General features: G+C 45.7%; 1 protein-coding gene across 2 annotated transcripts in view; it reads right to left on the reverse strand.

Annotated features, from left to right (window-relative positions):
* CCDC66 (coiled-coil domain containing 66) overlaps positions 1–21,738 on the reverse strand; it is a 1,871,188-nt gene that overhangs the window by 1,622,591 nt on the left and 226,859 nt on the right. The gene's annotated exons all lie outside the window — the stretch shown is intronic.

Raw genomic sequence — 21,738 nt, forward strand, 5'->3', positions numbered from 1 at the left:
TGACTTTGTATATCTGAGATTCTTTTGTCTGTGAGGGTTGCTGACATCCGAACAGTGTTTAAGTTTGCACCTATGAAGGTAATTGACCGGCAGGGCAATAAGGAGGATTTTTCGTAGTTGATCGAAATTCCTAATTGAGTGCAGAGATTTAGTGTGTAATCCCTGGCTTGAAGAAGTTGATGCCTGGTGGTGGCTGAAAGGAGCCAGTCATTGAGATACGGAAACACCTGGAATCCTTGACGTCTCAGGTGAGCCGTGACCACTGCCATACATTTGGTGAACACTCTGGGGGCTGTAGTGAGACCAAAGGGCAGGGCTCTGAATTGAAAATGACTGGACCCCAGCCAAAAGTGGAGAAATCTTCTGGAGCGTCTGTGAATTTTTATGTGATAGTACGCGTCCTGAAGATCTATTGAGCACATCCAGTTGTCCTTCTCTAGGAAGGGCAAAATTGACTGAAGTGTGACCATTCGAAATCTTGTCTTTCTCACAGACTTGTTGAGTCTGCTGAGATCCAATATTGGTCTCCAGTCTCCCGTCTTTTTGGGGACCAAAAAGAATCTTGAGTAGATTCCGGGCTCTGAATGGTCTGTTGTAACTGGCTGAATGGCTCTTTTTTGTAGAAGCTTTAATACTTCTAACTCTGCAACTTCCCTTAGACCGGGTGGTACATCTGGAAGGGAATTTGTGTGAGAGAAGGGACTTTCCTCGAAAGGAACTTTGTAACCCTCGGATATAATCGACTGTACCCATCTGTCTGGAGAGAGGGAACGCCAGGCTTCTGAGTACAGCGATAGTCTTCCCCTGACTGCCTCCAAGGATGGACAGTCGGGCAACATCTCAGGGATGCTGGAAGGGCTTGTCAGAGCGAGGCTCTCTGCTTCCCTGGTTCTGTGGACCCCCTCTGCCTCTAGAGCGGCGTCTATTGTTATTACCCCCTCTGCCTCTAGGGGTAAACTGACCACGTGTATCCGGCGTGACTCCTTGGGATTTGCGGAACCACATCTTTCCACCCTTCTGTCCTTTGGGGTAAGGTCTAGAAGGGGTGGAAAAATGGACCCCTACGGCAGAAAGAGTCTTGCCGTCCTGTTCACACCTGGTCAATGTATCCTTCACTTGAGGGCCAAACAAAGCTGACCCATCAAAGGGAGAGTTTGTGAAGGACGCCTTAAAGGGATCTGCAAAATTACAGAGCCGCATCCAGGATTGACGCCTAAGAGCCACCCCTGTACCTGCAGCTCTACTCGCTCCATCTGCTGCATATGATATCAGTCGCATGGAGGAGTTAGCTATAGAATTAAGGATTCCTAGCTGAGAAGCAATTTTTTCTTGAGCCCCTGCAGCCGTAGGATCCTGTACTACTTCACCGAGTTCCTTAAGGATGTCCCTTTGGAGTCTGGTGAAGTGACATAAGTAGTTCAGCGAGCGCATAGCAAAGGTCGCTGAAGAGAACATCCGCTTGCCATACCTATCCATGGTCCTAGAATCCTTATTAGGAGGATGGATTGGTACGGAACATCTGCAAGTTCCTTCTTAGTGGCAGCCACCACCACCATGGCATCAACAGGGACACCTTTCGTAAGGAATTGCTTTTCCGAAGGGGCAGTAATACATGTAGACGGCCTCCTAGGAACTGGCTCTACAGAGTCAGGAGCAGCCCAAGCCTTTCGAGCAATAACCTCCATAAGGGGGTCGAAAGGCGGAGACACCCAGGAGGTGGAGGGCCGAGATCCAAACGCCTCTAGGTATACCGACTCATCCTCAGAGGGATTTGTGGAGGGCCAGTTTCCCCTCTGTTTTAGGAGTTCTAGGATGTCTGAAAAGGAGACATCCTCAGAGGGGGATCTTGGGGATCCCTCCGACTCATCTAAGTCGGTATCTGAAGTGATAGACTCAGGGGAGTCTAGGTGTTTCCTCTTACAAGTCCACTTGCGCGAAGGATCTCCTGACTGATAAGGAGAATCCTCAGAAGAGGGGGTTATTCCCAGTGGGGAAACCTGAGGCGGTGGATCTCTGGGTCCGGGAGCAAGAGAGATGGAAGAGATATCGACAGGCACTGTAGAGGGAGGAGCTAAGGGAATGGACTGCTGGCTGAGCCCAGTGGCCAACACACTCTTCATCACCTCGAAGGCCCCCCTCCCAGGGAGATCAGAGAGAACCCGTTCCGAAGAAACCGGGACTCCAGGGCCCACCAAAAGGGAAGGCTCCGTGGCAGATGTCGGAGCCGAGCTCACCAAGGCCGAGGCTCCAAGGGGAAGAGCGGGGTCGGTCAAGGGTCCGATGCCACTCACCCCCTCGGAGGAGACCAGGGAAGCCCAACCACCGAATCCCTCCAAGGAAGGTCTCGAAGAGGAGATAAGAGTAGATGCCGAGGGTGCAGAAGGGGGGGGGTATCTGCCCCTCAGCCATAGCAGTAACTATCCCCGAAGACTCCAGCTCCAAACTCTGAGGTAGAGTCGAAGGAGGAACTTGAAGAGGGTGTGGACTAATAGTCGTCTGTTGAGACGGACTATGCAGCATCTGGGCCAGTGCCTGTGATTTCAACAATCTACTTACCACCCTCTCTAAATCATGGTCTGAAAGCCTGGACGACCTAGATGATCGGCTCCGATGGCTCCGCTCCGAAAGGAGAGGTGAAGCCAGAGCCGAAAGTATCGGTTCCAAGGAAGGGGACCTAGACCTCTTCCTCGAAGGAACCATCGGAGCCGAAGAAACCACAGATCCAGATGGAGCCGAGGACTTTTCGGCTCCGAATGAAAGTCTCGATGCATCGGCTCCAGCTGGAGCCGATACAGCCATAACAGTAACGGTGTCGGCGCCGACCGAAGCCTGAGCCACATGGTGGTCGGAACCAGTCGGAGCCGACACCAATGTGACCATAACAGTATCGGCACCGATAGCCATCGGTGCCGAAGATTTTTGCAAGACAGGATCGGCTCCAGTCAGAGCCGATCTCGACTCCGAAGGAGTCGGAGCCGAGGCCACCGGCTTAGATACAGAAGCCTGGGCCTTAGAAGACTTAGAAGTCTTGCTCGGAGCCGATTTGGCCGGAGAGCCCTCCAGTTTAAGGAGACCCCTTAAAATTAACTTATTTCTCCTCTCCTGCAGGACTCTCTGGCTAAAGGGATGACAAATTGCACAGGAGTCCTGCAGGTGGAGAGGTCCCAGGCAATATAAGCAAGAAGTGTGACTGTCTGTCAGAGACATCTTCTGACAGCACGAGTCACACTTCTTAAAGCCTGAGACCCTTTCTTTGGACATAGTTATACACAAACAGTACACACAACACAGTCTCAATCAGACAACTAAAGTTATCTATTATAATAACTAACCTCTCACACACACACCCTAACAGGGGGGGGGGGATGGGAGGGAATGAAGGCCTGACTAAAAGAAGGGGAAGGAAAAATAATTTTAGTCAGAAAAGGGCTTACAATTAAGTAAAAAAGAAGGTATTCTAAAGAAAAGTGAAAATTGTTAAATTTTAGGGAAAAAAAGTAGTTTAAAACTAACACTTACCAGGAGCTGGCAAAAGGAGGACCTCATCAGCGAAGCAGCAAACGAGATCTGGGTACTTACCGCCTTGCATCATGGGATATGGGGCTGCCTCGAGCTGGTAAAAGTGACTCTCGAGCTTAGCAAAGTGCCGAGTCGGAGCCGAGGATCGGCTCCGAACCCATCAAGCAAGAATGAAGGCGAGATTGACAACTTAACATCAAACGTTTCAGAGTGCCTATGAGTGAGTTAAATGGTTAGGTGGGGATAACCTAAAAATAATACAAAATGTGTTACCTCATCAAAGCTAACCTCAAACTTCACATCAGCTTCATATTTTCCTAGAGATAATCTGCATAGCTGTACAGCAGCTGCCATATACCTGCCATGCAGTACCAGTACCCCAAAATAAACAAACTGAAAATTGTCTATCCTAGGGCTACATTCATGAGCAAAACAGGATTTTCCTAGAAAATGACAAGTGTTCAGCAAAAATCCCCCAGATAAGCAAGAATTATTCCACATAAACATTTTTCACCAAGTGCCATAGTGAAATTATTGGAGATGAATAACAGCACTTTGTAAAACACAAGTGCAAACTGTTCATAACTGCTTGCAAGAGGGGGAAATATATTCTCAGTGTGCTCTTTTAATGTTTTACACCAAAGCGTCACACAGTATATGACAGACCATTGTAAAATTATATAACGAAAGTGAAGATACATCTTTGAAGCATACAGTCACTCTACATACTGATTCTGTTTAGGTCCTGGTATACAAACTTTAATGAGCTGGTAGCTCTAAGACTGATGATGGGTCTGCTGAAAACCAGAAATGATGGCACTATATGATGGACAATCTTTGTTCATTTTAAAAATTATTTCTCAGAAGAACTCTTGGTGGTGAGTGTAAATGTGTGCATGGTCAATCTTTTTGCGTGTCTTAATTGACACTACAGAATATCTACAAAGAAAGTGTACCATAGTGTAGATGATGTGAATCATACTTCTCAGACCAAGAGATCTGGACAAAACTGTATAAAATGGAGGGACAACGGCCAAAAAATAGGGACACTTTTTAAATATTGCTCTTACAAGCTTAGAAAGTTGATAGAACAACAGATTTTGCATTAGCACAATTTTTCTGAAGGGTATGAAATCAGAATTTCAAATGTCTGCCATTATTTTCTGACTTTGACTCTCAATGATTTGCCAGAAAACTGCAATTTTATGAGAAACAGATCAAAATCTAAAGCAAAAATCTGGACATTCTGTGAAAATCTGTACAGTTGACAGGTATGATTTGTAAATGTTATGACAGATTACTGACTGTTGTGACTACTATTCAGAAAAAGCAGCTGGCACAATAATACACAAACATTTTATAATACACATTTATCACACACTTGTATTAGAAAAGTTTACTTAGCATTTTTAACTGCATTAACTGTGATCGCAATAATGCTCCTTAGCACTTTCCACAGCCTCTCGGATAAGAGTATGTGCCACTGCACCACATTCATAGTTTCATAGTATAGTACTAGGCTATCTGCCCTAGGGCATTTATAAGCCTAGCCAAAGTGTATGTGGCTTTCGCTACCCCATGTAATGATACAAAAGTGTACAATTAAATTAAATTTAGTTTACTATGCCTCTATCTAGCAATGACATAGAGATGACGCCCCGGGGTAAACCTACGATCACCCATCCATTCGTCCAGATTTCTCTTGAAGAGAGTCAGTGAGGGGCTCTGCCTAACATGGACAGGTACCCTGTTCCAGAGTGCAGGAAGCCTCTGGGTTATGAATCTGTCCCTCCAGCATGTCCTATTCATATTTGTGCTGAGGTTTAGATCTTTAGCTCTCGTGGCTCTGATGGATTTGGATTTTTTGAGGTGGAGCATGTCCATTAATTCTGAATTGGACATGGCCTTGTATGTAAGGCACAGATCACCTCTGAACAGGCGGTATGCTACTGAATAGAGCTGGAGCTTTTTCAGTCTGGCAGCATATGACATATGTTGGAGACCCTTGATCCTCTTGGTAAGGTACTTTTGGGGTCTCTCCAGCTGCTGCAGGTGCCGGGTGAGGTACATACCAAATGGGGCATTGTACTCAATCATAGGCCTGATAAGGGAGGAATATAAGGGTACAATGACATCCTTTGATCTGGATGTGAATCACTTCATGATAAGGTGGGCAAGGTAGAAGGTCTTTCTAACCACTTTGGCGACGTGGGTGTCAAATGAGAGGTCACTGTCAACTTGGGTCCCCAGGTCTCTGATTACTTTTTCCATGCTTAGTGGATTACCACCTATGTGGTAATTTGTGGGTACTTTGTTTTTTCCAAAGGGGATGACAATACATTTTTTGGCATTTAGTTTAAGGCCATGACTCTGGCACCAGTCGTCTGTTTCTGTGAGGCCCTTCTGGAGGATGCATGTGTCAGCTGGTGTTTCGACTATGGTGCCTAGTTTGCAGTCGTCTGCGAACTTTGTCAGCCACAACCCCCCTATGTTTGCCTGCACATCTGAGAAATAAATGCCGAACAAGAGGGGTCCCAAGACAGAGCCCTGTGGGACACCACTTGTGACTGGCTTAGAGTCTGACATAGCTCCTGCTATTCTGACTTTGTGGGTTCTGTCCTTTAGCCAGTTTGCAACCCATCTTGTGACAAACGGGTTTACATTTAAGCTGGTGAGCTTGTCTATGATGCCTGAGTGGGGTATTGTGTCAAAGGCTTTTGCCAGATCCAGGTAGGCTGTATGAACTGCTTTGCCTTCATTGATGGCTCTAGTGACTGTTTCAAAAAAGTCCACCAGGTTTAAAAGACAGGATCTGCCTTTTACAAAGCCGAACTGGGTAGGGTCAATTGTCGGTAGGTCCCCGATGTCTTTGTTTATGAGTTCCATAATGATCCTTTCCATAGCTTTGCAGACCAGGCTGGTCAAGCTTATGGGCGGTAGTTTCCAGGGTCTGTAGAGGTGTCACCTTTGTGGATTGGGACCACTGTAGCTGTACGCCAGTGTTCAGGGACGTATCCTGTAGCAAGGCTAAGATTATACAGCGTTCTTATGTTCAGGTTTAGCTCCTCTAGGAGTTCACGTAGCATGCAACCCGGGACACCATCAGGTCCCATGGATGCTGTATTTTTAGCTTTGCTGAGGGCAACTCTCACCTGGACATCTGAGATTTCAGGGAGGTTGCATTCAGCTGAGATATTTATTTCGTCTTTTGGGGGAGAGGGAGGGGAGAAATTTGCACTGAATCTGTCTGCCAGTATGTTGGCAATATCTGTGGGTTCAGTGTATTTTTTGCCGTTATGAACTAACTCTGCGCATATCTGAGGGTTTCCGCCCAGGTTCCTAACATAACTGAAGAAGGCCTTGTGATTATCTTTAGTGTCCTTAGCGATTTTTCTCTCGAAGTTGGCCTTTGATGATTTTATTAGTGAATGTAGTTTTTTACTAGTGCTGATCAGGGATGCCTTCCCTTTGTGGGATTTTGCTCTGTCTTGCAGTAGCTTCCTTCTCTTGTTATAAAGTTTGTTTATGGCTGGGGTCCACCAGATAGGATGCCTGCCTTTGGTGGAAAGGGTCTTGGTTTTATTTGGGATTGCATGATCCATGCATTCTTGGAGATGCCCGTAGAAAGCATTTGTGAAGGATTCAGCAGTGTGGGGTGTGGTTTCCACTGGCCCAGGGGGCTTGAAGGATACCATTTCAGTCCTAAGGAGTGTAAAGTCGGCTTTTGAGAAGTTTCTCACTGTGGTCTTTTGTGCTGGGGGTGAAGGTGGGATATGAATATCTAGGGTTATTAGTTTATGGTCTGATCTCACTAGTGAGGGGTATACTTCCAGTGTTGAGCATTTTGTCCCCATGTTTGTGATGATCAGGTCAAGTATATTATTTCCCCTTGCAGGGGAGGTGACTAGTTGTTCCATCGCATTTGAGTTGATGAATTCCAGGAACCTTTGGGCTAGGGTGTTGGGGTTGAGTAATGCACCCAGTCTATGTTTGGGTAGTTGAAGTCTCCCAATATGATGGTATTTGGTGAGACATTCATATCCTCCAGTGTCTTCAGGAAGGCTGAATGGAGTTCCTGAGATTGCGGGGGTGGTCTGTAGCATGCTACAAGTTGTATAGCAGTTTTGCCTACGGTTAGTTGCACATGGATGGTCTCCGATGCTTTGTGCATTGCCACTAACCTGGAGGTGTGGGTGTCTTTAATGAATATGGACACTCCCCCTCCTTTTGTGGTTCGGCCCAGGTTTTGGGGCCGAAATGCATGATACGAGGTATAACCTGGTAGGGCTGGGGTGCTCTTAGGAGCCTTGAACCAGGTTTCAGTTACTGCACAGACATCGATGCTCTCCATACTGAGGAGTGCTTCGAGAGCCTGCATCTTGAGATTTAGACTTCTGGCATTGAGCAGCATTACCCTTAGTTTTTTTTCCTTTATTGTTTTCTAAGGTGGTGGGTTTGTCTTTTGAGCCTTGCCTAAAAAAGGCACTATAGGGGTGGCAAGAGCTTTAGCCAATATCCGGAAGCCCAGTGGTGACAGGTGCAAGCCGTCCCTTGCGAAGCAGCGTGGCTTGTCCAGCATGTCATCCCAAGCAGACAGACATTGGATCCCCCTAGAATAACACCAGTAATTGAGCCAATTATTAAAGCTGATCATCTTGTCTTTGTATTGTGGCATCATTCTTGGTGAGGGCAAGATGCTGCTCAGGGTCAGGGTCATACCGGCCTGGGCTACATAATCAGAGAGCTCCTCTATGTCTCTTTTCATGTAGTCCAAGGAGGTACATCTCAGGTCATTCACACCGGCATGGACAATGACGGAGTCATATTTGTACTTGCTTTGGAGTGACCCGAGTGCTTGTGTTATGTGGCGGATCCTAGCTCCCGACAGGCAGCTCACAGTTACCCTCTCTATAGTCAGACACACTGACATCCTGCTTACCAGGCTGAACAAAGAGTCACCTATTACTAGTGTATCAGGCATGGTGTTTCACCTTAAGGGCTGTGATTGTTTGGCACACTGACTTTGTGTACTATGTGTTGCTTGTGCAGAGTTTTGAGGTGGTGTTTTCTTGGATGTCTGCTTTGGGAGCCTCTGTTGTTTCAGTAAGTTTTTTATTAGAGCCTCCGAGTATGTCTTTGTGTTACTATGTGTTTGGTTTGCAGTTGTGGTTGGTTTATGTGTTACTGGGCTTGTTGTGTGTGTGCTTACCTTCTCCTCCTGTCTGGTCTTGCTAGTCCTGTGTTGAGAGAGTTCAGTCTCCAGTTTGGCTATATAGTTGCATCTCTCACATGTGTTTGTGTTTGTTGGGAGGAGGAGAGGGTTGTCTGTGTACATGAGACAATTGTAATATTGTCTCAGGATTCCCAGATTAACCAGCTGAACTGGAGAGGACATCAGTAATATACCACTCGACATGCCAGAATAGTATAAGGGGGTGATGTGTAACTGGTTCAAAGAGAGGACTTTGAAGGGAAGTGGGAATTAGCATGGGTTGTAGGTGGAATGTAGTGCTTATGTTAGTTTAAGGGTGCTTCACTTAAAAGGTTTTAGGAGCAAGTGCTAGGCTTATGATAAAGCGAATAGACTGATTTTGTTGAAAGTAGAGCTTTCTTAAAGGAAAAATTGAAGTGCAGACTTGACGGAGCCAGGAATAGTTTAAGCCTGTTTAACCGGCACTGCGCTATGCGCACAATCGCACAAAGCCGCGCAAACGTGGATTTTAAACAGGGAACTTCAAAAGAGCTGGAAATGGTCCAAAACGACCAATTACTACAAGCTCTTGTGCTGAGGTCACTCCTTCAGGGACAGATAGGCTGCTCAAGGCTCCCCACTCCCACTGGTGAGCAAAGAAACTTCCTTCTATCCAAGTAAGGCAATGGACAACACAGGAACTACACCACAGTCCAGAATACAGCAAAGCCTGTATACTGGTCAAAACTAGTCGAGAAAGGCGGGAAAACAAGGATATTTTTTTTTTGTTTTTTAGTTTAAAAAGTACACAGAAATGCAGGAAAAACAGTAATAAATCACTTACACAGGCTAGCTCACTTCAGTGGGTAGCCTCAACAGTTAAATTAAACAACAAACTTTCGACCAAATGTAACTTTAAGTGCAGATAATGTACAATGCAACAAACAGGTAATAAAGCAGTTTAAACTTGTTCAAACTAAGAAAAGGAAGGTGTCTCAGGTAAAAACAGCAAAAAAATACTTAGATCAGGAAAGTAGTCGCTTTTCTCAGTTCTCTGCTGCTAGCACCACTCTGCAGGACCACGAGGAGCTGTCTCTGTGTTGCCAAAGCCAATAAGCTACCTTTACAATCAGCTTATAAAAATCCAACACTACAGTGTGATCAACAGACATTTCTTTGAGCAAGGTCTATAATTTATATATGAAGGGCACAGTTACATAAATGCAGTCTGTGCATTGTGTTTCGTATTCTCCCATTCACTGCTTCTAATCACAAACATATAGTTTGAAGAAATAAAGGGCAGTACACAGCAGGCATCTATGAATGACATACAGGTACACATAAACACACTATGTGCACAGATAGGAGCAGCAACTCAGTTGATAGCTACTTAAGGTACATTATGTTTTAAAAAGTTGCTTTCCAGTTGCACTGTGCTCCACCATCATGCCTAAAAGGGAGTCTTAAAAAAAGGTTTCACTCATTAGGAAAATAGCTTAGTTATGGTCATTACTAAACTATGCAGAACAGTGCTGTTGGAGCTCACAATGGCAAAAGCTCTGCAGCATCACTGTGTGGGAGTGAGGAAAGTATGGTTGTACTAACAATATTGCATGAAGCACTGAGAACCCACTGGGGGTGAGGAAAGTAAGGTTGTAGTAACAAGGCTGTATGAAGCCCTGAGAACTCCATTGTTGGGAGTGCTTTTCTTACCACGAAACGTTCTCCCCCCCCCCCCCTTCTAACTGTAGCACTGACATGCAGCTTGGCTCTTTATGCCAAGTAAAATGTCAACAGGAAAGAAAGATCAGTACACTGACAAAGTACCGTTGTGTACACTTACCATAAATGTACATGTTCGACTGTATTCACTGTTGCAGTCATCACACTTGGGTTATCCTGCCAGGGGTAGCCCTCAGTCGGCCCATATACCAGAGGCTTAGTATTTCTGTGTCAGTTGCTGTCACTCCAGGACTGTCATCAGGTCGTCAGTGGTATAAAAACAGGCAGCTGACACTATTACTTCAGTTTTTCTTGTCCCCAATAGGGAACTAAGTTATGGTGGAATACCACCACCAGTAGACAGTAAATACCAATAGCCCTGTAAGGGTGAGGAAGGAAGAGAGAGAGAGAGAGACAAGGGGGCTGGAGGGTGGGAAACCAGAACTGCAACAGTGAATGCACTCGAACATCTACATTTATGGTAAGTGTACACAAAGTACAGTTTTGTACCTACCATAAATGTAGATGTTCGAGTGTTCACACTGCTGCAGTCATCACACTTGGGTTATCCTGCCATCAGGCGGTCCCGCAGTTGGCCAGAGTTCCAAAGTCTTGGTCCGGCGTCGGTTGCTGACACTTCTTCCCTGACGTCAGTGCGCCAGGGGTATATAATATGCATCCAACGTCATTTTCTTCAGTTTTTCTTGCCCCAGATGTCAGGTGCCCCCAAGTGGGTAGGCAATACATATTGCTAATCAAAAATATACATATAAAATAAAAACAATATCTTCAGTTACCAGCAAATGCACCCCAAAGGTTGTATAGGATAGAAGGGTATAGATAAGTCCGGCTAGTTCAGAGGGGATGGAGGGAGGGTAACCTGGACTGCAGCAGTGTGAACACTCGAACATCTACTTTTATGGTAGGTACAAAACGGTACTATGTTCATCGTGTTACACTGCTGCAGTCATCACACTTGGGTTGAATCCCAAAGCTAAGTTTGGGTGGCTGGTCTATAAAGAGTTAGGTTCATAGGTTCATAGGTTCATACTAGGCTATCTGCCCGAGGGCATTTACAAGCCTAGCCCATAGTTTTGTGGCTTACGCCACCCCTTTAGTATGGGGAACTATACCCATTATTTTGCTGTGCCTCTGTTGAGCAGTGACACTGAGGTAATCCCTGGGGTATATCTGCGTTAGGATTGGCTAAGAGTCCCTGCAGAACTGCAGTGGCAAATCCTGCTCTGGATTTAGAGTAAAGAGGCAGGTGGTAATGCTTGGTGAAGGTGTGCACTGAACTCAAGTTGCAGCCTCCAAAATTTCCTTGGTAGGTACTCCTCTGAGAAAGGCTGTTGAAATGGCTGTTGCCCTGGTGGAATGAGGCCTAATGTTATTAGGGACTGGTTTTCTATGCTGTGTGTAGCAGTACCAAATACAGTGTCCTATCCATTTGGATATAGTCTGCTTTGAGATAGCCTTGCCTTGTGATCCTGCAGCATATGCTACAAACAGTTGATCAGTTTTCCTGAAAGCTTTTGTTTTGTCCAAGTAGAAGCGTAGCTGCCTGTGTATGTCCAAAGAATGCAGAAGTTTCTCCCCTTTATTTTGGGGGTTTGGATAAAAAGTAGGCAAATGGATGGTTTGGTTAAGAGCCACACTAGATACTACCTTTGGCATGAAGGTAAGGTTTGTCCTTAAAGATACCCTGTCCTGATGAAAAATTATAAAAGGTTCCACTGCCATTAATGCCTGTAGCTCCGAGACTCTTTGTGCTGAAGTTACTGCCAGGAGCAGAGCTGTTTTCCATGATAAAAATTTTAGATCGGCTGTATTGGCTGGCTCAAAAGGTGGTAGGGTCAGTTTTTCCAAAACGAAATTGTGGTCCCAAGTTGGTGTTGGTGCTCTCCGGGGTGGTCTTATGTTTTTAGCCCCTCTGAGGTACTGCTTTAGCAAGGGATGAGAGAATAAAGGAGGATCTGTGTTGTAATGTGCAGAAATGGCAGAGGCGTCGATCTTAATTGATGAAAAGGATAGGCCTCTGTCCAGCATCTCAGTTAAGTATTGTAAACTCTGAGGAATGTTTGGAACAAGAGGGTCAAGGCTGTGAGCCTGGTTCCAGGCGCAGAATCTCTTCCATTTTTCTGAGTAAGCTTTCCTGGTGCTAGGCCTCCTGGCCTCCAAAATGACATCCATAACAGCTTTAGAGAGAGGTGTTGCCTGTTTGACTAAAGTATCTGCCATGCAGCCAGTTTAGGGTTTTGAGCTGACCATGCAGGATCTGATTGTTTTGTTGAGTCAGAAAGTGTGGAATTTAGGGCAAAATCCATGGTGGGCCCTGAGCCAAGTTCCTTAAGATAGGGTACCAGTGCTGGCGTGGCCAGTCTGGAGCAATCAGGATCATCTGTGTTTTTTCTTGTATGGCTTTTAGGAGTACCTTTGAAAGGAGAGGCAGTGGTGGGAAGGCATAGACTTTTAGGTTTTTCCAGCTGAACAGAAGAGCATCCACTTTCCACGCTTGTTTGTGATGAGTCCTTGTGCAGAATTTTTGTAGTTGGCAATTCAGAGGGGAGGCAAAAAGATCCATGTCTGGGCATCCCCATTTTTGTGTTATGCTGAAGATTTGTGGATTCAATTTCCATTCGTGAGGGTCCATGATATTTCTGCTTAGGTCGTCTGCCAGAGTATTTTTCTTTCCTGGCAGGAATTGTGCTTGCAGGCGAACTTGGTACGTTAGAGCTGTGTTCCACAAGGTCATGGCTTGCCTGCATAGGGGATAAGAATGAGTGCCCCCTTGTTTGTTTATGTACCACATTACTGTGGTGTTGTCTGTCTTTAGTAAAAGTTGTCCTGGATGTAGAAGGTCCTTGAAAGCTGTTAGGGCATTTTGAACAGCCATCTCTTTTTGATTGATGTGAAGATGCATCTGGTCTGTGGTCCACTTACACTGAATGCATTTTCCTGCCATGTGTGCTCCCCAGGCGTAATCCGAAGCATCTGTTGTTAGAGTTTGCCTGGCTGTGCATTGGGTAAAAGGCTGACCCTTGTTTAGGTGACATGCCTGGGCCCACCATCGAAACTCCTGTTGTAGGCAGGGAATCATTGGAATTACTGCTTCTAGACTGTGAGAATGTGGAGTCCAAACACTTTTTAGGTACCATTGTAATTTCCTCATATGCAGTCTGGCATATGGTATTAGTAGTATGCAGGATGCCATGAATCCCAAGGCCTGCAGAATTTTTCTTGCAGGGAGATGGGACATTTTTGCCAGTAGTTGAAAATATTGAGTTAGTTGCACTTGTTTGTCTGGTGTGAGGTAAGCCATCTGGGCCATTGTATTTAAGCTGGCACCCGGGAATGTAATCTGTTGTGAGGGCACTAGTTTTGACTTCTTTTCGTTTACTGTGTACCCTAGAGAAATTAGCAACTTTTTCACAAATGCCAGATGCTGTAGAAGAATGTTCTTTGTCTCTGCTTGAATGAGGCAGTCGTCCAGGTATGGATATATTTGAATTCCTTTTTGTCTGCAAAATACAACTACTGGTGCCAGGCACTTTGTGAAGACCCTGGGCGCAGTACATAAGCCAAAGGGCAGTGCAGAGAATAGGTAGTGCATTGTACCAGCTTTGAATCTGAGGTATCTTCTGCAATTTTGTCTGATAGGGACATGCAGGTATGCCTCTTTGAGGTCCAGAGTAACAAGCCAAGCCTTCTTGCCCAGCATGGGTAGAAGCTGCTGTAATGTCAACATTTTGAATTTCGGAATATCCAGGTAAGTATTCAGAATTGAAAGGTCCAGTATAAGCCTCCAGGCTTTGTCCTTTCTGGGGACCAGGAAGAGTCTTGAGTAAAATCTTTGTCCTTGTTCCCGTTGTGGTACTTTTTGTATAGCTCTCATGTCCTTGAGGGCTGAAATTTGTTTTTGTGCCTTTGCCCATTGATTTTGTGGCAGGTCTGGCATTCCTTTTAGTTTTGGTAAAGTATGGAAGTGGAATTTGTAACCTTGACATTCAGGACCCATTTGTCTTGGGTGATTGTTTGCCAGTTTTGAGAAAAAAGTGCTAGTTTTCCCCCTAAGGGGGCTTCCAAAAGGGACGTGCTTGGCCTACGCAAAGGAAAGTCATTGTGACTGTTTCCTGTAAGGCTGAGACTTGTCCTCACCTCCTTTTGGGGTAGAAGTGCCCCACTGTCATTGTCTGTTTGAGCCTTGGGGTTGAGATCTGCCTCTTGGGCGTCTGTATTTGCCTCTCTGTGGCCTGCCTGACACTGGAAAGGACCAATTTTTTGTTGGCCAATTTCTGCTAAACCGAGGTGGCTGTACCTGTAAGAAATCCTTGACTGTTTGCATAGATTTAGCTTTATCCTCCATTTTCTTTAACACCTCTTCTGCCTTAACACCAAACAAGGTATCATGTTGTAAAGGGGCATCCAATAACTTTGCCTTAACATGATCAGGTAAACTCTGTTCTTTTAACCAAGCATGTCTACGGCTCTACAAGAGGCCTCAAGAGTCAAAACCACATTGCAGAGTATGTTTTCCCACCTGTTCAACTGCATGCAATAAATCCTGCATTTCTTTACAATCAGGAGCTTCTGAGCTAGCAAGCACTTTCTGTTTTAACTGAGCCATTAAATATTGTTGGTACTTAAGCATGTGAAACTGGCAATTTAAAGCTCTTACTGCTAAAGTTGCAGACGTGTATACTTTCTTCCCCCATCTATCCAAAGCTCTGGAATCTCTGTCAGAGGGTACTGGATTTTTTGCAATGGAAGCTTAACCCCTTTTGGACCCTGGGAAATAGTTTCTGGATCAGCAGAAGGGTTTTTGTAAAGAAACTTGTGAGAGTCAGGGATTCTATAATACCTATCTGGCTTGGCTGGAGCAGGGGGTAAACAGTCAGGAGATAAGCTGGATTCAGAGAACACATCATCCACAATGTCTAGCACAGGCAAAACAGCCAGGGGCCTGTGCTGGGGCAATAAGAGGAAATCCCTGAGCCTTTTCTTGGATTCTGAGTAATCCTGACTTTCCCAATGGAAATGTTCCCTCATGGTATGTAAAGTTTTGCCAAAAGAATAATACTCAGGAGGAGAGGCTGAAGGGATAGATTCCTCAGCATCAGAGTCCTCATAGGGGGGTAAAGAGTATCCCTGGGCTGAAGAAGAATCAGAGGAAATGGAAACCTGATCAGAGGAGTCATAGTCTGTATCCTGCCTAGGCCTTTTCTCAGGAGGGGGATGGGAACCACTGATTAGAGTAATGAGGTCTTCGGCCATTTTAAACATCTGTTTCTTAGGCATGGAGGGACTGTCCAGGAGAATGCTGTACTCGTTTCTTTGTCTTTAATGGTACCTTTGTCTTGGCTGTTGTTTTAATGGTATGTTGTAAAGGTCTGAAAAACACCCTCAGAAGCCGGTGCCTGCTCAGCGGCTCCGGACCCATCTGAGGGATTAGTTTCTGTAGGCCCAATACCTTGAGTTTCCAGAGGCCTAGATGTCTCCACGTGGGAGTCGGAAGCGGCCTGTGGCTCTGAGGTAGCGGGTGTCAGGGGCCGTGAAAGCGCCTCACTGACAACCGGCGAACCGGTGACTGGCCTAGAAGAGGTTTCGTCGTCGGTTTTGGACCTCGGATGCCTGTCTTTATCCTTGTCTTTGCGTTTTTTCGGTATTGAGGTCGTCGGCTGATCCGACGGCATGGTATAATTGAACCTTCGGCCAAAGTAGTGTAAAGCAAAATCAAAACATCTTTTTATAGTGCGTTTGTTGAATCTAGCACAAAACCAACAACTAGTGATGTCGTGATCAGGGCCTAGGCATGGAATACAGTAAGAGTGGAAGTCCTTATGAGGTATTTGCTTCCCACAAGAAATACAATTATTAACTTTTTCTGACATCGGTCTGAGGCAAGAAAAAGGCTTCCCCAACGGGGTACTTAGCTTTATTGAAGACTTTGGATCTGAAATTCGACTTAGAAAACCTCAGGGGTCGGCCGACCGGCACTTGCGAACTGCTTCTTATTCGGGCACCGTGCGGCAAGAAAGACTGAAGAAAATGGCGTTGGATGCATATTATATACCCCTGGCGCACTGACGTCAGGGAAGAAGCGACAGCAACCGACGTCGGACCAAGACTTTGGAACTCTGGCTGACTGCGGGACCACCTGACAGCAGGATAACCCAAGTGTGATGACTGCAGCAGTGTAACACGATGAACATCTGTACTATGTTCTTAGTGTTTCACTGTTGCAGTCATCACACTTGGGTTGATTTCCAAAGCTGAGGAATGGGTGAAGGCAGTCAAGAAGAGTTTGGGCTGGCTAGTATGCCCTGCAGGACTGCGGTTGCAAAGCCTGCCCTGGATTTTGAAAAGATAGGCAGGTGGTAATGCTTGGTGAAGGTATGAAAAGAACTCCATGTTACAGCTTCCGGGATGTCCCTGGTAGGGACCCCTCTGAGAAAGGCTGTAGAGGTTGAAGTTGCCCCTAGCAGAATGAATTCTGACCTCCTGTGGGGATGGTTTCCTATGGTGTTTGTAACAGAAATGGATGCAGTGTGCTATCCATTTGGAGATGGTTTGTTTTGATATGGCTTTGCCCTCTGTCCCTGGTGCAAGGCTGACTAGTAACTGGTCAGATTTCCTAAAGGGCTTAGTCCTATCCAGGTAGAATCTGAGCTGTCTGTGCACATCTAAAGAGTGCAGGATCCTTTCCCCTTTATTTTGAGGTTTAGGGAAAAAAGTGGGCAAATGAACAGATTGATTGAGAGTCACACTGGACAGCACTTTAGGCATGAAAGTTGGGTTAGTCCTGAGGGAGGCCCTGTCAGCATGAAAAATGATGAAAGGTTCCACAGCCATAAGTGCTCGTAACTCAGACACTCTTCTAGCTGAAGTGATGGCCAGAAGCAAGCCTGTTTTCTAAGAGAGGAATTTTAACTCTGCTGAAGCTGCAGGCTCAAAAGGGGGGGGGGGTGGAGTGCGAGCTTTTCCAACACAAAGTTAAGGTCTCAAGCAGGGGTAGGGGCTCTTTTTGGTGGCCTTAAGTTTTTAGCCCCTCTCAGGAACTGTTTGATGAGAGGGTGTGAGAAGAGAGATGGCTCAGTGCTGTAATGTGCAGAGATGGCAGAGGCATGCATTTTAATGGGAGAGAAGGATAGGCCCCTGTGGAGTAGTTCTGCTAGGTAATCCAGAATGAGAAGTAAGGGCTGTGCTGGGTCAGCTCCTTTAGTCTGGATCCAGGAACAATACCTCTTCCACTTGTCAGCATAGGATTTTCTAGTACTGGGTCATCTGGCTTCACATATGACATCCAGGACCTGTTTGCTTAGGCTGGCCACTGGAGGAGAAGTCAAGGAATAAGCCAGGCTGCTAGGTTCAGGGTCTGCAACTGTGGATGCAAGAACTCTCCCTCCTGCTGAGTCAGGAGAGTTGGAATCTGGGGGAGGTGCCACAGAGGCAATGGGGACAGACTGCGCAGTAGTGGGTACCAGTGTTGGCGCGGCCAGTCTGAGGCAATCAGAATTGCCCTTAGTCTTTCCTCCCTTATTTTGAGTAATACTCTGGTAAGAAGAGGTAGAGGTAGAAATGCATAGATTAAGAGGTTTGCCCACTCAAAGGATAGGGCATCCACTTTCCAGGCCTTGCTGTGAGGTTCCCTGGTGCAGAATTTGCTGAGCTGGTGGTTGTAGGAGGAGGCAAATAGGTCCACCTTTAGGGTACTCCATTTTTGGGTCACAAGGCTGAAGGTGTTGTGGTTTAATTGTCACTTGTGTGGGTCTAGGAGATTTCTGCTTAAGATGTCTGCCAGAGAGTTTTGGTTGCCTGGCAGGAATTGAGCTTGCAGGTGAACATGCATGACGGAGGCCATGTTCCAAAGGGTCATGGCTAGCTTGCAGAGTGGGTAAGAGTGGGATCCCCCATGCTTGTTGATGTACCACATTACTGTGGTGTTGTCTGTTTTGATTAGTAGAGGCCCCGAAGACAGCAGGGATCTGAAAGCTGTCAGAGTGTGCTGAACAGCTAGCATCTGTTTTTGGTTGATGTGCAGATGAATTTGGTTTGGGCTCCAGTGGCCCTGAATGCACCTGCCATCCAGGTGAGCACCCCAGGCATAGTCTGATGCATCTGCGGTTAGGGTCTGGGCGGCATGGGGTTGTGAAATGGGAAGTCCCTTGTTGTGGTTGCATGCTGCTGCCCACCAAAGAAAATCTTTCCTTAGACAAGGTATCATAGGTATAATAGTTTCTAGGTCCTGAGTATGTTGACACCAAAAGCTTTTTAAGTACACTGAAGTTTCCTCATATGCAGTCTGGCATATGGAATTAGTAGAATGTAGGATGTGATGAACTCTAGAGCTTGCAGGATTTTCCTTGTGGATAACTAGGTTCTGGTGGCCAGTTGAGAGAAGTAGCCTGTCAGATAGGCTTGATTTTCTGGAGTTAGAAATGCCATCTGGGATGCTGTGTCCAGGGCTTGCTCGCAAGAATACAATTTTTTGACTGGGGACTAGTTTGGATTTCTTTTCGTTTATAGTGTACCCCAGTGAGGTTAGTAGGTCCTTTACAAATGTCAGGTGCTGTAACAGCTTTTCCTGACTGTATGCCTGAATCAGGCAGTCGTCCAAGTAAGGGCAAATTTGAATATTTCTTTGTCTGCATAAAGCAATGGCTGGAGCCAGGCATTTTGTGAAAACTCTGGGAGCAGTGGATAAGCCAAAGGGAAGTGCAGAGAACTGATCATGCATAGATCCTACCCTGAAACGTACATATCTTCTGCAAGAATCTCTGATTGGGATATGCAGATAGGCCTCTTTGAGGTCTAGAGTAGCTAACCAGGCATGTTTGGACAGCATAGGGAGAAGCTGTTGCAGTGTGAGCATTTTGAATTTTGGTACCACCAGGAAGGTGTTTAGAATAGATAGATGTAAGATTGGCTGCCAGGCGCCCTCTTTTCTGGGTACCAGAAAAAGTCTGGAACAGAAACCTTGGCCTATCTGATCTGCGGGAACAGGCTGAATTGCCCTCATGGAGAGCAGGGAATTAACTTGGTTTTGTGCCTCTGCCCACTGGTTTGGAGGAAGATCTGGGAATCCCTTTGGGGTTGGCAACATGTGGAAATAAAATTTGTACCCCTGGGACACTATGTTGTGGACCCATCGATCTTTGGTGATGGAGGCCCAGTTTTCTGCATGGGAGGCAAGTTTTCCTCCTAGGGGCACGAGCAGATGGGAGAGGTGATAGGAGGAGTTGAAAAGTCATTGTGAATTCTTTCCATAAGGGGGTGGCTTAGCACTCCCTGGTTTAGAAGTGGAGTACTCTATTGCTGAGATCTCTGCATACTCTGACACTGCTGTCTGGGGGGGTCTGTTCCCCTAGGTCTAGTCTGAGGTGGCCTTGAGGGGGCTGGAAAGGACCAATTTTTTGAGGGGCAATGCCTACTGAATCTTGGAGGCTGAACTTGCAAAAAGTCTTTAACTGTCTGCATAGACTTAACTTTTTCTTCCATCTTTTTTTAAAACCTCTTCTGCTTTGGTGCCAAATAGATTGTTTTTGTTCAGTGGTGTGTCCAATATTTTTGATTTGACATGATATGGCAAGGGCTGTTCCTTAAGCCAAGCATGCCTTCTAAGTACAGAATCTGTGACTGCTGCCCTGCAGGATGCTTCTAGGACGTCAAACCTGCATTGCAGGGTATGCTTACTGATTTGACTTGCAGAATACATAAGTTCCTGTAAATCTTTACTTTCTGTACAGTCAAGGAAGGTAGATAGTTTTTGTTTAATGAGTTCCATGGTATGTTGCTGGTATTTCAGCATGTGGAACTGACAATTTAATACTCTAATGACAAGAGTTGCAGAGGTATACACTTTTTTTTACATCATCTGTCTAAAGCTTGAGAATCCCTGACCAAGGGGGGTGGGATTCTTAGCTGTGGTTGCTTTTATTCCTTTAGGCCCTTGGGAGATGACCTCTGGGTCAGCAGTAGGATTCTTGAAAAGAAATTTGTGAGAGTCAGGGACTCTGTAATACCAGTCAGGTTTCCTGGGAGCAGGAGGTAAAGTATCAGTAGTTAGACTGAATTCCATAAAGACATCATTCATAACATCCAAAACAGGAGGGTTAGCCAAGGGTCTGTGCTGTGGTAAATCTAAAAATTCCCAGAGTCTCTTTTTGGACTGAGGATAATCCTGGCATTCCCAATGGAAGTGCTCTCTCTCAAAGTATGTAGGGTTTCACCAAAAGAAAAATCCTCTGGAGGAGAGGCAGAAGGAATGGATTCCTCTGCATCTGAATCCTCAAAAGCAGATAAGGGTATGCCTTCATAATCAGAAACCTCAGAGTCGTCGGACTCTTGGTCAGATAAAGCTGCTGGGGACAAGTCTCTTTTTCTTTTAGCAGGGGAAGGCTGGCTTCCCCTAATCAGCATGATAAGGTCTTCTGCCATTTTAAGCATCTGTGATTGTGGCAAGGAGAAAGGCTTGTGAGTTTGGGTCCTAGATATTTTAGGCGTAGCTCACATTCTGGGCCTTAGAAACACGGTAATTTTAGAAAGAACTGAAGACGCGAAAGAAGTCGGTTTGTGCCAAATATCATATTCCTTTATTGCATGTTACGTAATTACTTCAGAAGTATGTATACTTAAAACGTGATCTGTGTTTATCTTTGTGCTATTTCTTTACTTAAACTTTTTTTTTTTTTTTTTTTTTTTGGGAGCTTTTCTCCTCGGGTGTCTGCTGAAAAAGGGCTTCTAAGAATCCAGACAGATTAACCTGGTTACCAAATGAAAAAATAAATAAATAAACTTCCTCAGAAGCCGGTGCCTGCACAGTGGCTCTGGACCCATCCAAGGTAGAGACATCTGTAGGTTCCGTACTCAAAGAAGAGTCTTGCTGCATGCCGGGCTCCAAACGGGTCTCTGTAGCGGCCTGTGAATCCATCGATGTGGGCATCAGGAGCTGCGAAAGTGCCTCACTGAGTACCAGCGAACTGGCGACTAGCTTAACGGAAGCGTCATCAGCAGTTTTTGGACCTGTGCGGTCTGTCACTGTCGTAGTCGGATGGCTTACCGAAGCTATTTCAGAATATGGAGATCGAGAGCGAAAGTATTTAGCTACAATGAGGGCCTGATGATGAATAGTTCGGGCGTTGAACAAAGCACAAAACCGGCAGTGAGGGACATCATGGTCTGGTCCTAAACAGGTGACACGGTAAGAATGGAAATCTTGGTGTGGTATTTGCTTTCCACAGAAAAGACAATTGCTAACTTTTCCTGACATCGGTAAGAGCAAGAAAAACGGATCCCCAGTGGGGTAC

Source organism: Protopterus annectens, chromosome 7.part1 (genome assembly GCF_019279795.1).
Source record: "Protopterus annectens isolate FY-2018-M chromosome 7.part1, PAN1.0, whole genome shotgun sequence".
Lineage (NCBI taxonomy): Eukaryota > Metazoa > Chordata > Ceratodontiformes > Protopteridae > Protopterus > Protopterus annectens.